Raw genomic sequence first — 14,543 nt, forward strand, 5'->3', positions numbered from 1 at the left:
TTCAAATTACGTCCTTTACCAATGGCAATCCATGTCAAATTTTCAAATACGATCGTTTTTTACCGAGTTTGTTCTACCTCCAGTATCAAAAGAGTTCGCATAAGCCATGTGAAATATTTTCTCATCTTTCTTTTGTTACGACTTTCCCGTGGAAAAAGAAGAAAATTTGATTGGTTTTTGTTTTTCGCATACATTATGCATCAAAGGCGGGATTAAGGGACTAGACCGCAATATTTGTGGTTCTATATAAGGCGAATTGTACTTGCACACATGAGGTTTGCTTTGAAAATATATTCGTAGGTGTATATAGGATGATGTTTAGGTATATACATTTTTGTTTGTTGGAATTTCAATAAGTAATAAAATGGAAAATATATGAGAAAACTATAAATGTAAATAGCAGAGAGCGAAATTCTTGGAATATAGATTCCTCGGTTTGTTAGGTGGAACATAATTCTTTCTTGAAATAGGTGAATATGTCAGAATAATAAATTATTCAAATGGAGTGAAGTATATTAAATACACTTAATTGGTATTTGTAACGGCTGTTATTTAAAATACTCATTCGTCTCTCATTCTCAACGACTAGCAACAGCCGTTGAGAATGAGAGACGACTTACACGGGTGTTATATGAGCGCGAGCATGTACTTTCTCAGGTTTTTCCTAATTTTGGATGTGTTCTACCACATGAAATAAAACAAAATTTTGCGCACTAAAAGAAAATTCAATAGCCTTTCTAATGATGCCAATTAAAAATTAGTCCAAACAACCGCACTACCCGAAAATTCAAAACTAAAAACTATTTTCACTTTTGCATGCACTAAAAAATAATTATTTAACAATATTTGTTATTAATAATCTAGTACATACCGATGTGAACAGATTGCCGTTATTAGTTTGTCGATATCTCTCACAGTTGCGACAAAAAACGACTTTGAAAAAAGGGGCCACTTTCACACATTTTCAATTATATCTCGGCCAAATGATGAGCTATGGATTTGAAATTTGGTATATCGGATTTTCTCGAAAATACCTATAAAATGGCATCAAAATTATTTAAATACCAGGGTGGGGCCAATTCTGTATGGAAACACGCCCATACCCTTTGCAAAATGATTATAAATACGGATGTAAAACCAATTGTAAAGTTTTGGTTTTAATCCAAAACAACTCATAGATCTAAAAAACAAGTAAAAAAACAATTTACAAAAGTCTTCGCGATTCTTTCGCGCTTCTCAAAATATTAATCTCAATAAACAGGTAGGCGTCTCTGAAAGGGTGATGATCGACAAATTCAACTCGTTTCTCATTTTACCAGTAGCTACTGACAAGGAATTTTCGACGTGAACTAAAAGGCGATTTATTTATAAGAGGCGTTTCTTAGGGGCGTACACGGATCAAAAAACCAGCTTAATTAATTTAAAGGCGGGCTCCAGTCTGAAACATTCACTGTTAACATTAATTAAAAGCCAACTTATTTCAAAATCAACAAGAAACGCGTGCCTTTCTGTCGGGATTTTTTTCGGGTCGAGAATCTGTGTAGTCATCAAAAATAGTTATGCTTATTTTATAAATGAGTTTTCTGTCGACGCATAAAAGTTAAAAAACTTAGTCTTTGATAAATTCTGTAGTAAACGTATATTACCACTCTAGTTTTGTTAACATTTTTACTTTGATATCAATACATAGAAAAGTTATTTAACTGCAATAAAAAATAAGAATACTTTTTAGAGCAATACAGGATACCATCATACCCGGACGTCCAATCATTGTATTGGCATTCGATTTAAACAATTTAAGTACTATAAAAAAATTGCTGATATTAGGTATGTATCGAATATTAGCATATATTAAAGAAATAGACATTTTTGTAGTAATTTCTTAAGAGGATTCATACTTGGCAAATATAGAAATTCTTCGCTTGCAGTTATGTTTGCAATATAATCATTATATATTTCTATTTCGAACAATGTTTCACTTGGTCATTTGTACAATATATGTATATAGTTTGATGAATTGATAAATATGTTACAATTTGCATTACTCAGATAAAAATTTGCATCATTTCCAAAAAATGTAAATAAGGAAGTTAAAAAATGGAATTCAGATAATGAGTAATTTTCACTCGCTGATGTAATAAGACAAAATAATTTTTAAACCAATATAAAACTTTCAAATTTTTATTATTTAATTTTAAATTCATGTTAATATCTATGTGTATTAAGGTTCTCCTTCGATAACTCAGGTTGTTAGGTCATAATTTAGTAGCTGTGGATTGTATGAAACACTTATTTGTTGGTATAATTTCTGTATTTGTTGCAAGTTCTTATTACACTAATGATTTGTCTCTAAGTTCTAATTGAAGAAATATATTTATTACATACGTTGTTATGCGGACTTTAGTTTTAGAAGTGAGAAAAATAAGTCCCATCCAAATCCGCTACCCCCTCTACAGGGTAGCAAAAATCCGGTGTAAAAGCTCAATGCCATGAAGGTTACCGCCTTCATGGCCAATATAATAGAACAAAAATACGTCCGAACAGTTTACTTGTTATAAAAAAATTATTGGAAAATTATAGAGTGTATTCAATTGTTTTTTTATTTTGATGCATCACCAAGAGGGGGAGGGGGTTCCAAAAATCCCTAAAAAATCGATCACGTGATTAATGGAGACCCCCAAAAATAGAGTTGTGAAATAAATTAATTAAAACTAAGACCATAAAATACTACAACAAATACCAAATGATATATCTTCCTCTGGGCCAAATATTATTTGAATTTGCCGAAGAATCCGTCGAGCACGGAGCGAGACAATCAATTCTCTCCTACAGGGGTCAAAGTACCTTCGCATATCGGTCGCGGTCAGTTTGTGCCGCTGATTATAAGCATGTGATTGGTGCGCGGCCGCGGGTAGCGTTAAGTCACACACTTAAGCTAAAAGAATCGACTTAAAATCCGTGAACGAAAGCTAAAAACCGCTTCTTCATTCCGCAACATAACATATATACCGACTTTTATGACTTCATAACTTCGACTACACTTTTGTCTTTGACTCGTATCATTCGAGCGATAAATGATACACACGACTATAATACACACACATATTTATTTTATATACAAACATATATATTTTTATTTTATAATTATAATTTTAAGTTAATATTATGCAGTAGTAATTTTAGTTTGAATGTAATGGCCATTAGTGTAAATAAATGAGAGAGATGGCAACAAATTGAGTCTAACCAAAAGAGGCTATGAAGTTGGAAATAATATAGGAGGATTAGTATTTTGTTTATAGTCGTGAAAGAGATGTGCAATGGCAAGATTGAGTTGTGGTTGAGAATAGAGAATACAGAATTTAGTGAAAGAATATTGTTTTTTAGTATAATTTTAATAGAGAATCACATAATTAGCAGGATTATAGTGGTGATTAATATATACATAATATAATTCTTAGTGATCAGTTCTGATCATATTCCTCCGAAACAGCTCGACCGATTTTTATGAAATTTTATATTCACTAGGACAGAAAAACATCTTTTTTTCGTACTTATAAATAGTAAGGGTTAATTACCCTTAATTTTTTTATTGTTTTAAGCACAATTAAAAACATATACAGCCCTACTTTTTAACTTCCTGCTTTTACGTTTTTATTATATTCTCCATTATTTTAATGAGATCTTTAAATTGTTACCTATGTTAGATGTATTGAAAAACAACATAGTGTAAAATGCAAATTTATATGAAATATCATTGGTTCGAATATATGGTATTTTTCTAAAATAAATAAAATAAATAAAAATCCCTTAATTTGGGAAATGGCTATCTATTCAATTATAGGTATAAGAATATTTTTACATTATGATTCAAAATTATATTGAATTGTATTCACTTCTCTTATGGGTTGATTCAAATTAAATGGAATCGATTGATTTGTGTAAGTATGCAAGATGCAGCACAAAAAAATTAAAATTAAATTGTGATTCTTGCAAATTTGCAAATCTTGAGAACACGTGTTCTGTTTCCATATTCCTTTACCAAATGAATTAAATGTTTTAATTATTCTGATTAATTACTTAATTATTTCTAGAACATATGATTTATATTGTCTATATTTAATATATGTACCTTTAGCTGTCATAAAACAACATTCTCTCTGATCATACTATATCAATTCTATAGAAAACATTAAAATATTACTTAATCGATATAAATATCGTTTATTAAGCAATTAACTATTAAAATTTATTATCTTGAGGATTTATTGCTTAATTATTCATACAATACGTACTACACAAATGTCATGACAATAATTATTCAAGTGAGATAAGTAAAAAGGCTTTTTTGATTTTGTTAAAATAATCACTTTTTACTTATAACTTATTAACTTTTGGAAACAATATTAACTGAAGTCCAAAGCAAATAATTGTAGGCAAATTTGTGGGTCCAAATTGAGTTTTCATTCTATTAAAAAAATTGCGATAAAAATATTATTTTCTTACTATAATTATATCGTTATAGCTAATTAATTATTAACATTATTATTATATTATCGCCACTTCTCTGATTTAATTAATAGTTCGTTTCAATTTGTGATTGCTTGTTAAACTAGCTGTAAGTGAAATTCTGTCTTAAGGCAATTAAGGCATCGTGCCTTAAGGCAAATTGCTAGAACTTCCCGTGCCAAAAATTATTATTTTTTTAAAAACGATTAACATTTTTGAAAAAAATTCACTTCGAAAAAATAAGATTTTTTAGAAATTTTAAATCGGACAAAAAATTACTTTTTTTTGAAAAAAAACATTTTTTTTTTAAAAAAATTTTTAAACAATTTTTTTTATAAAAATTTTTTTTTGGAAAAAATGTTATCTTCATTTTGATATATTTTGGAAGATCTGAACTTTTTTTCAAAGCAATCGTACTGCTTTAACTGCATAGAGACGAAATATAGAAGCGCGTAAGCGCCGCGTCGCTGTCTAACGGAAAAACAATAGTACGGAACCCATAGGAATGTAAACAAAACTTATACTTATTGTTAAAATCTTAATAAAATACCTGATAATTTGATATGCATATGTCTAATGTCTAATGATTATTGTTGACCGCCAAATGTTATTTTTTTTAGTTTTTTTTACTAGATCTCCGAAACCGCTAGACCTATCTTCATGAAAATTTGATCAAATCTTCATCTTGTTAATACAAGTAAAATGTTTTTTGAACTATACAAATCGGACGCTCCGTTCTCTTAAAAACTGAGTTACCGTTTTTGGCACTTTTTGCCCCGTATCTCCGGAACGGCTAGAATGTTTTTTGAATTATTCAAATTGCTTCATCCGTGTTCCCGAAATCGTCGACGAAAATTTGTATCCGAACACACACACACATGCACGCACACACACACACACACATCCATCAATTTTCTCCAAGGTATGCCAACATATTCAGAAACCTCTGAAACGTGAAGATATATAAAAATTTTCATTTTCGATTTTTTTGCGATTACTTACCCTATGGAAAATTAATTATAAATAAATCAATTTATCATCTCCAGAACATTAACAATCGTCATTTCATTTCGAATCAAATTCCAAAAAAAAAAAATAGTTGCCAAATTTACACAAAATTGAAAAAGTGCTCCCGCATAGTTACAGTCTAAACGCATTTGCAAATAATTCTGTGCGACATTTTCACTTATACTGTGCTCAGCTTGGCGGCATTTTCACATTTTTCAATAATTTTCACAAAATTGGAAAAGTGCTCCAGTACACAAACAGTCTAAACGCACTTGGGTAAACATTTGTACCAGAGTGGCGCTTAGACTGTGCTTAGCTTGGGTGATTTTTTGAATTTTTAATCCAAAATTACAAAAAAATTTTTTTGAAAAAAAAATTAGAAACAAAAAATTTTTTTTTCAAAATCAATTATTTTGTTGAAAAAAGCAGAAAGTTCTTTGAATCATTTAAATCGGACGCTTAGTTCTCTCAAAAACAGCAATTTTTTTTAAATTTAGCTCTGTATCTCCGAAACCTCTGGGCCTACCTTTGCCAAAAACTAATCAGCACATCTCCCCATCAATAGGAATCGAATGTTTTTTAAACCATTCAAATCGGTTGATCCGTTCTCTTAAAAACTCGCTTTCTATTTTTTGCACTCTTTGCTCCATATCTCCGTAACGGCTGGACCTGCCTTTGCCAAAAACTAATCAGCACATCTCCCTATCAATAGGAATCGAATGTTTTTTAAACCATTCAAATCGGTTGATCCGTCCGCCCGAAAACGTGGACGAAAAAACGCGGACATACAAAACACACACACACACACACACACACACACACACACACACACACATCCATTTTTTCTGAAGTATGCCAAAATGTTCAGAAACCTTCAAAACGTCGAGAAATGTAAAAATTTTCAATTCCGATTTTTGGACGATTACTATAACTTACCCTACGGGAAGTTAATTAAAAAAAATAGAATTGATTATGGAATTATTAGATATTGGTTAGATAGATATTGATTATGGATTAAGTCTTCATAATATATAAAATTCCTTCGTGATGTTCTAAGAACTATATTAATTTATCTTGTTGGTATTATTTTTTATTTGTTCTAAAATCAATTTCAAAGTATGAAAGTCATGATGTAAAAAAGTAAAGGTGCTTTACTTTCGATATTGGCATATAGGGACACAAAAATTTTATGCACTCTTTTTATTTCGCAAAAGACTGATATTTGATTTTTTTTAAAACAAAACTATTATTTTTTTGTCGCATAAATACAATACACTATTTTCTTGTTTTATATGAAGAAGTATAATACCCAGGATACTCAACTTATGTACTAATCCACCTTTAAGTAGCATTTTATATATTGAAATATATCTCTTTGAACTGAACTGAACTGAAATTTTTATTAACGTTGAGTCAGTGCCATTCAATTGTAACCGAAACTTTTATTTCCAAATTAAAATGAAGTTCTTGTCTTTCTCAATTAATTTCAAATGCCAGTAAATTTATAATAACATCTATAAATGACAAATCTCACACATCAACTACACAGCATTTTGAGATGAAACTTGGGGCATTTTTTGTAAAGCATATTTCTCTTACTTTTTGCATCCCTGTTTTCACAATACGTGAGGGTTTACAAACCCTGGTCAAAGTCTACACCATACCTGACGTGTGTTCGAACATCGAATCCAGGTACCAGAAGCATGCGTCTTCCAGTCTTCCAGTCGTCAAATAAGGAATTCGTGTATTTTTAATTGGAAATCAAGAAGGTGTCGCGTACCACATTTCGTTTTGTTTCGCGGCCGTAAAATACCTTTTTAATTTTATTTATCGCTTTCTTTTATTTTCAGTTTCTTCCTGTTCGAAAATTCGCCGAACCTTACGCGGTTGTTAAGTACGTTCTACATGAACAAAAACTGCTTAAATGGATAATTGCGGGCAGGTAAGTGCGGCGTGACGTTTTTGCATATTATTATATGTCTACATGTTCTTGTTATTAAAATTAACAATATCACGTAGAATTCTCGATGACAGTGATTTTATGTGTAATTTGTTACAATATAAAATTAATAAATATTGTTAATTAACCATGTACTTTCCTTCTAACTAATGATTGGTTTGTGTATATATCATACAGAATAATGATATAAAAAACTTATTAAGAAATAGACTAGAATTAATAGATAGGTAGAGACCAATTAAGAGATATTTACGTATATCGATTTTTTTTTACGATCAAAGTGGTCATATTTTATACGCAGGGTTCCATTTTATCACTTCAATTTTGGGATTAGCATTTATTTAATGCTAAATTTTAACTCAAAAATATTTTTCGATATTTATGATTTGGCAAATATGAAAGTGTAACAGAACAATCTGGAAACGTGATCTATTTCTCATCATGTGTAATTTTTCTGACGACAGATATTACTAGAATATCATTGATGTCATACAATTTTTGTAATACTGATGCATTTTATCACTATTTTTACATATTGCTATCTGTATTTCCAATTAAAAACCGATGTCACTACTGCTTGACATAAGGCTGCCCCTGGCGGGTATCAAACCAGGAACTTCATTCTAATCCCTTAGCCTTAAACACTAATTTTCGGTGGAGCCCAATTCAATATTTAAATACTAAATATATCACTTAACTGTAGAGAGTAATTTATAAAGGCACTTTAATATAATAGAGCACTTATTATATAAAGTTGTAGGAAAATAACGAAGTAATAAATAACGTACGTAAATCTGTTGGATTTATCGATTCTCATAATGCTACAATTTATATTTTGACGCATTATACATAATTTAATAATTATCTAAAATAGTGAAATTCTGCAGACAAATTTAGAGCAATAAACAATAAAAGAATCTTGATCGTCAGAATCGAGGAAAAATGTTGCCAGTTACATCTATTTATTTAATACCAGTATAAATCAAAATATTGAAAATATTTTGTTAACTTTTCATATGATAAGTTATAGTAATCGCAAAAAATAAAAAATGTGAATATTTGCACAGTAATATTTACAGACAAATTTGTAGCAACAAAAAATAAAAGATCCTTGATAGTCAGAATCAAAAAAAATATTTTTTTTGAGGTAAATTGCAAGTTTAAACTATTTATTTTATACCAGAATAACTCAAAACTATTTTGTTAACTTTCGGTAGGGTAAGTCATAGTAATCGCAAAAAATCGAAAATGTGAATTTTTGCACTCATTACGTTTCAGAGGTTTCTGAGCATTTTGGCATACCTGAAAAAAATGTATGTATGTATGAATGATTCATAAAACATCATGGAAAGACGTGCTGATTAGTTTCTTCCAAAGGCAGGTCCAGCCGTTTCGGAGATACATAAAAAGTGCACAGTTAACTGGTTGATCAAATTAATGTAGTTTTGTTTGCTAAAGAAATTTTGAAGAATATAAGTTTTATTAACGTGCATATTTTTCATTAAGCCCACATCGGTTTACTTACTATGTAAATCCAACTTAACCAGAATGACATCATTACTTTTTTTAAACAACAGTTATATTGTGACAATATACACTGATGAAATCTTATATTAAATTAACGAAATATTTCATTTGACATATAACACATGCCCAGAACAACACACACATGAGCGACTCCTACGAATCGGATATACATATATCTACTAACACATTCGAACGAAGTCGAAGCGAAGATTATAATTAATAACTTTTTAAAACCCACAACGGAAAATATCGAATGATTAATTAAACGGGCCTGTAGAAGAGTCATCGAAACGAACGCGCCGATTAAAAATAAAACAGATAAAAAATGAACAAAGAAAAACAAAGATTTAATATAAATCAAAGAGGAGAGGACTCTTCGAAGATAAAGTTGAAACCATATAGGCGAGCGATTAAGGAATGCTGAAATATTTAGGCAAGTTTGTATGAAACGACAATAGTTGATTAACATCAGGTATACTTAAAATTGTTTTTTTATATTGTTCCTAATTGATGACGATAATATTCGCCAATCACCTAAAACACGTAGTGCACTTACAATTAGTTTTTTTAAATTATTTTTTCATTTTGTTTTAAATTGATTATTTTTATTAGGAGTTGTTATGAGTTACTCAGAAATTTTAATATGATGTATGGAAGGATAAAATATAATAAAACTCAGTGAAGGAATTCTATATTTGAATATAAATATCATATCCCGTATAAAATACATTTAAAAAATAGCAATAAAAATAGATCCTATGCATAAAAGGATGTATGTGTTCTAAAATAATATTGAACTGTTTTTCAAACTGATTATTAACATATATTATATTGGTCATTTAATAGGTTTATATCATTTAATAATTCAATATATATTATCATTTTTTACATAAGTCATTTTGTATAAGTTTATAAGGAAGTATATGCTTTAAAATGCTCTACCGCATCAAGTTAGATAAATAATATAGAATTGTTGAAATTGATATTTATCAAATATATATTGGTGGTCATTTAATAAGTTTTCAAATTATTTCTAAATATATTTTTTTATTTAAAAAAAATTCAAACCCTAACATCGTATTAAATATTCAAAAAGCATGTATTATAAATTAAGGCGGAAATAGTTACTTTATGAATTATTTTAAATGATTTTGTGCATAGTTAATCTATGACCTCGGAATGGGAGTTAAAATATTAATTTTTTTTTATCTTAAATTTAATTTTTTTTTTGATTTTGCACTTTTTTTTATTTATTGATATAATATTTTTATATCTCAGTCAGACACAGGTGTCTGGTATGAGAGATCACGAAACAATTTTCATTTAATATTTTTTATAAGATTTATAATGAGAAAATAAGTATTTGCAAGTATAATGCTACTTCATAAAGTACAGTAGAACCTTGTTAAGACGATCACGCCTAATAAGATTTTCAGCATAATTTGCCATTTTAAATTGGTTCTTGCACTTTGAAACATATTGTCTCTATACCGCATAATAAATTTTCTCGCATAAGACGCATTTTAGGTCAAGTTTCTAAAATAGAGTCTCACAAGAATTTTACTGTGGTAATTTAAAGAGTATTAAACAAATTCAAATATTCCATCAATTTTAATGTCGATATGACTTGAGAAACTTGATACTTTTCGATGAGCTTTTTCGAAAAAGCTCATTTTTATAAAATAATGTGCATTTAATAAATACAAAAAATATTTTAAATTATTTAGTCTCGAGTTTTCAAACCTCCTTATGCTTTCTAGGAGATCAAACAAACTAAAATTAATTGAATATTGAGTAGTAATTAATACTCCTATATTTCTTTATTTCATTAACGCCAATCGCTATATTTTTAAGTTAATCTCATGCAGTTAATGAATACAGTTTATTTTCTTAAATAGAATTTAATTTTGATTCATCAAGATTGTACCGAGTGTACAAATATTACTAATTTTTCATAGATAGTAGATTGAATGTAATTGATCTAATTTCTTTGAGAATTTCGCCGCCCAATGTAGATTGGTTTATTCTAAAATTGTATATATATATATATATATATATATATACGGGTTTATGAATATATAATGCTCGCATTTCATACAATAGTTGTTTCAAACAAAAGAAATTCCAAAAGTTTTAATCTCGCGATCAGATCTACAGTCGAGTCGGTTTAGAAAAAAATATCACATTTTTAATTTATTAATGTCCATATTGTTGTGTTATATTTTTTTCTTGTTCATTTCGCTCTTTGATTTTTACGTTTCGGAGAATGCCGAAATGTCATTTCAATTTCTTGGGTACAGCCGCTCTCAAAACATCATCGGAGAAGTGATCAGATATAAATTAACAGTTGATTAAAATGACTTTTGGATCGTCTATGGTGCTTGTTTGAGAGTCATGTTTCGGAGTTCGGAATGTGACTATGTTTTTTTTCCTTCTCATTTTGTACATTGATGAATCACTTAATTGCAAAATCATGTGAAAATGTAATTGTCTATATTGTAATGCCCGGTGTAAATGAACGGAATGGTATTTATGTACTTATCATATGCTCATTGTCAGGTCAATAGTAACTTACAGAATATAAGTTTGATGATACTTTAATGAATTAATAATTTAATATAATGTTACAGAAACTCCTTCCAAAATCATGACGCACGAATATCTATTTATTAGGATTCTTATTGAATAAATTTATATAGAGAAAATTAACAAAATTAATTCATTGAGCTTTTTCTCATATTAATATTATCCCAATTGTACAACTTCTTCAATTTATTATTTATATTACATTGATTTATTGAACAAAAATTACTAGAAATTAAATACTAACAAAGAGAACCTCAAGTTTATTCTTCTTGTATTTTGATGAAACTTTGCATATTGATAGAGTTGATGATCAAAACAAACACCTTAAAATATTATAGTCCTATGAAAAGTGGTTTAAATGTAAAAATTAATTGAAGTTTTGAAACATAGGCCGTGCGCCTGATCCACTTCAGCCGATAGGCCTGTTCGGACGTATTTTCGTTTTATTATATTGGCCATGAAGGTGACAACCTTCATGGCATTAAGCTTTACACGAAATGGTTGCTCCCCCTGGTAGAGAGGGTAGCGGAGTGTTTTAATGGAACTAATTGTTCACTTCTAAAAGTAAGGTCCGCGAAACAACATGTATAGTAAATAATAAATAAATATATTTTCTTTCACTTATATCTTAGTAACAAGTCAGTGATTGTAATAAGAACTGCAACAAACACATAATATACAAACAAATCAGTGTTTAATGCAGTCCACAGCAACAAGGGTTAAATTATAACCCAACAACCTGAGTTTATCGAAGGAGAGTTTTAATAAATTCTATAACTACGTAACATAAATACAAGGCCTATGATGTTTTAAGATGTTCCTATAAACACTATCACAATGCAAAATTTCAACAAAATTCTAAAAAAGTAAACCTGTGAGGTTCTTCTTGTAAGTATTATTTATGAATAAAGGACATAATGTAAAAGTCGATTTTTAGAAACCTATTTCTATGAATTGGGTTCTTTCATAGGTTTAGTTTCAGAATGAGTTGACAATTTTGAGCAAAAAATCTAGCATTGTATAAAATGCATTTTTTCTGAAAATCATGGTGCTACGAAACAGAAAAGTTTATTATGAAATGGAAGAAAAATATGTATAGAATGTTTTCACACATTCCCTAATATAAATCAGCATGCGCAGATATGAATATGCGTATGCACATACATGTAGAGAAACATAAAAAAGTTTATATATATATATATATATATATATATATATATCAAAATAGAAATATAAATTTTATTGTTAATTTGAAGTTTCAGCTCTCATGCGTTGTGGGAGTAAATATATGCATCGCCATGCAGTTCCAGTAATAAATGAGTATAGTGTTCGTTAGGCTGAAATAGCTACAACTATTAAACTGTCAACTGACATTATGCCTATAACATAAATTTATGTACCAAACTTACGCATACCTGTGCTAAAAAACGCACATAACAAAAATATACATGTATTTCTATATACATTGATATATCAATTGATATATCAGCGGTCTGCCTATGAACACTCGTTATACAACATTAAAATCTAAAACGGATATATATATATATATATATATATATATATATATACATACATACATATATATATATATATATATATATATATATATATATATATATATATATTCAATATACTCGTTCTCTAACAACTCCTTTTCATTTTACACTTAATAATTATAGTCAATACTAGACTACTAAAAAATTAAAATGAACAAAATTTAAAATATTGTTCTAATAGTACAGAGAGTTGTTGCTTTAAATATTAAGTGAAAAAAGTTGAAAATACATTGAACAACTAGTAAAAATATTTAGTAACTCAAATATAATTCTTATAGTCGTTCGTCATCTACCTACCATCGCGTGATTTTTTTAATTACCTCAGAAACTTATTTTAATTCCGGAAGAATTACAATTACTTCGTTTCCTAATATCACTACGATTATTAAACGTGAGCTACATAGTAATAATTAATGAATTATCATTTCATGTTTATCTGCGGCTATGTAATTTGTGTGCTGCTACGGGGCATACAGAAAATATATCTTTTAGTGTCTGAATAACATCCACATATGTGTGCATACCAAGAGCACATACATTTTCACTCAAACATATATGTTTTTACATTGATATATTTATTAATCACTTGTTGTAAGACTTGCTTAAGACTAAGACCAATTATCCAACCACGCTGAAATGTATGTTGCTTACTTTATATTTGAAGTAATTTATGTAATAAGATGGAAGGAAGCATTACTTATTAATAATAATGACGTTGGAATAGAAGTTCGAAAGCTGTAGTGTACTGGCCTAATCGTTTTTTGTCATGGTAAAGATTTTTTTATATTGTTTTATTTTAATTAAAGAAAATAATTTAACCATTTGTTTTAAACTTGATCTCATCTCAAACTTGTAATAGAAATGTATTTCACTTTAGTATAAAATATTTTCATCGTGTGGATTTTTTAAATAGTTCAAAGATGAAATAGAAGATACTTAGTATAGTTAGTTTTTAAAACCTATTTTAGTAAAAAAATTCCTACTAGTTACAGAAATAAAAAAGACATTTTCATTTTTGGCAACGTTAATTAATCATTATAATTAAACCGCTGCTCATAGGCCTATAATATTCTAATATGTTCGGTTTCACTATCATCTCTATCACCATGCAAAGTTTTATCATAATCCCAGAAGAGTAAATCTGAAGTTCTCCTTCTGAGTCAAAAATAATGAAACATGAATAGAATGCTTCAAACACATTTGCAGCTTATCTAACCAGGAATAAGGTACCTACTATAAATTAATCTCGCTAATTTCCTTCCAATAACAAAACGTTATTTTTAATTGCACAAAATATACGTGTCAATAAACAGAGCACTATATCATATATAATAGACGCACGTAATAAATTTTATGATCCGTGTTATCTCGATTTGAAATAGAGAAAAACAAAGGCG

At 28.8% G+C, this 14,543-nt stretch overlaps 1 long non-coding RNA gene across 1 annotated transcript in view; it reads left to right on the forward strand.

Annotated features, from left to right (window-relative positions):
• Positions 1-7,362: 7,362 nt before the first annotated feature.
• The window catches only part of LOC113387618, a 236,120-nt gene continuing 228,939 nt past the window's right edge, over positions 7,363-14,543 (forward strand). Inside the window, exon 1 of the long non-coding RNA XR_003368148.1 lies at positions 7,363-7,456. This is a non-coding gene — a long non-coding RNA (uncharacterized LOC113387618). The remainder of the gene's footprint in view (positions 7,457-14,543) is intronic.

Source organism: Ctenocephalides felis, unplaced genomic scaffold, assembly GCF_003426905.1.
Source record: "Ctenocephalides felis isolate EL2017-DRISC unplaced genomic scaffold, ASM342690v1 CF-g0.4_SCAFFOLD_03572, whole genome shotgun sequence".
NCBI lineage: Eukaryota > Metazoa > Arthropoda > Insecta > Siphonaptera > Pulicidae > Ctenocephalides > Ctenocephalides felis.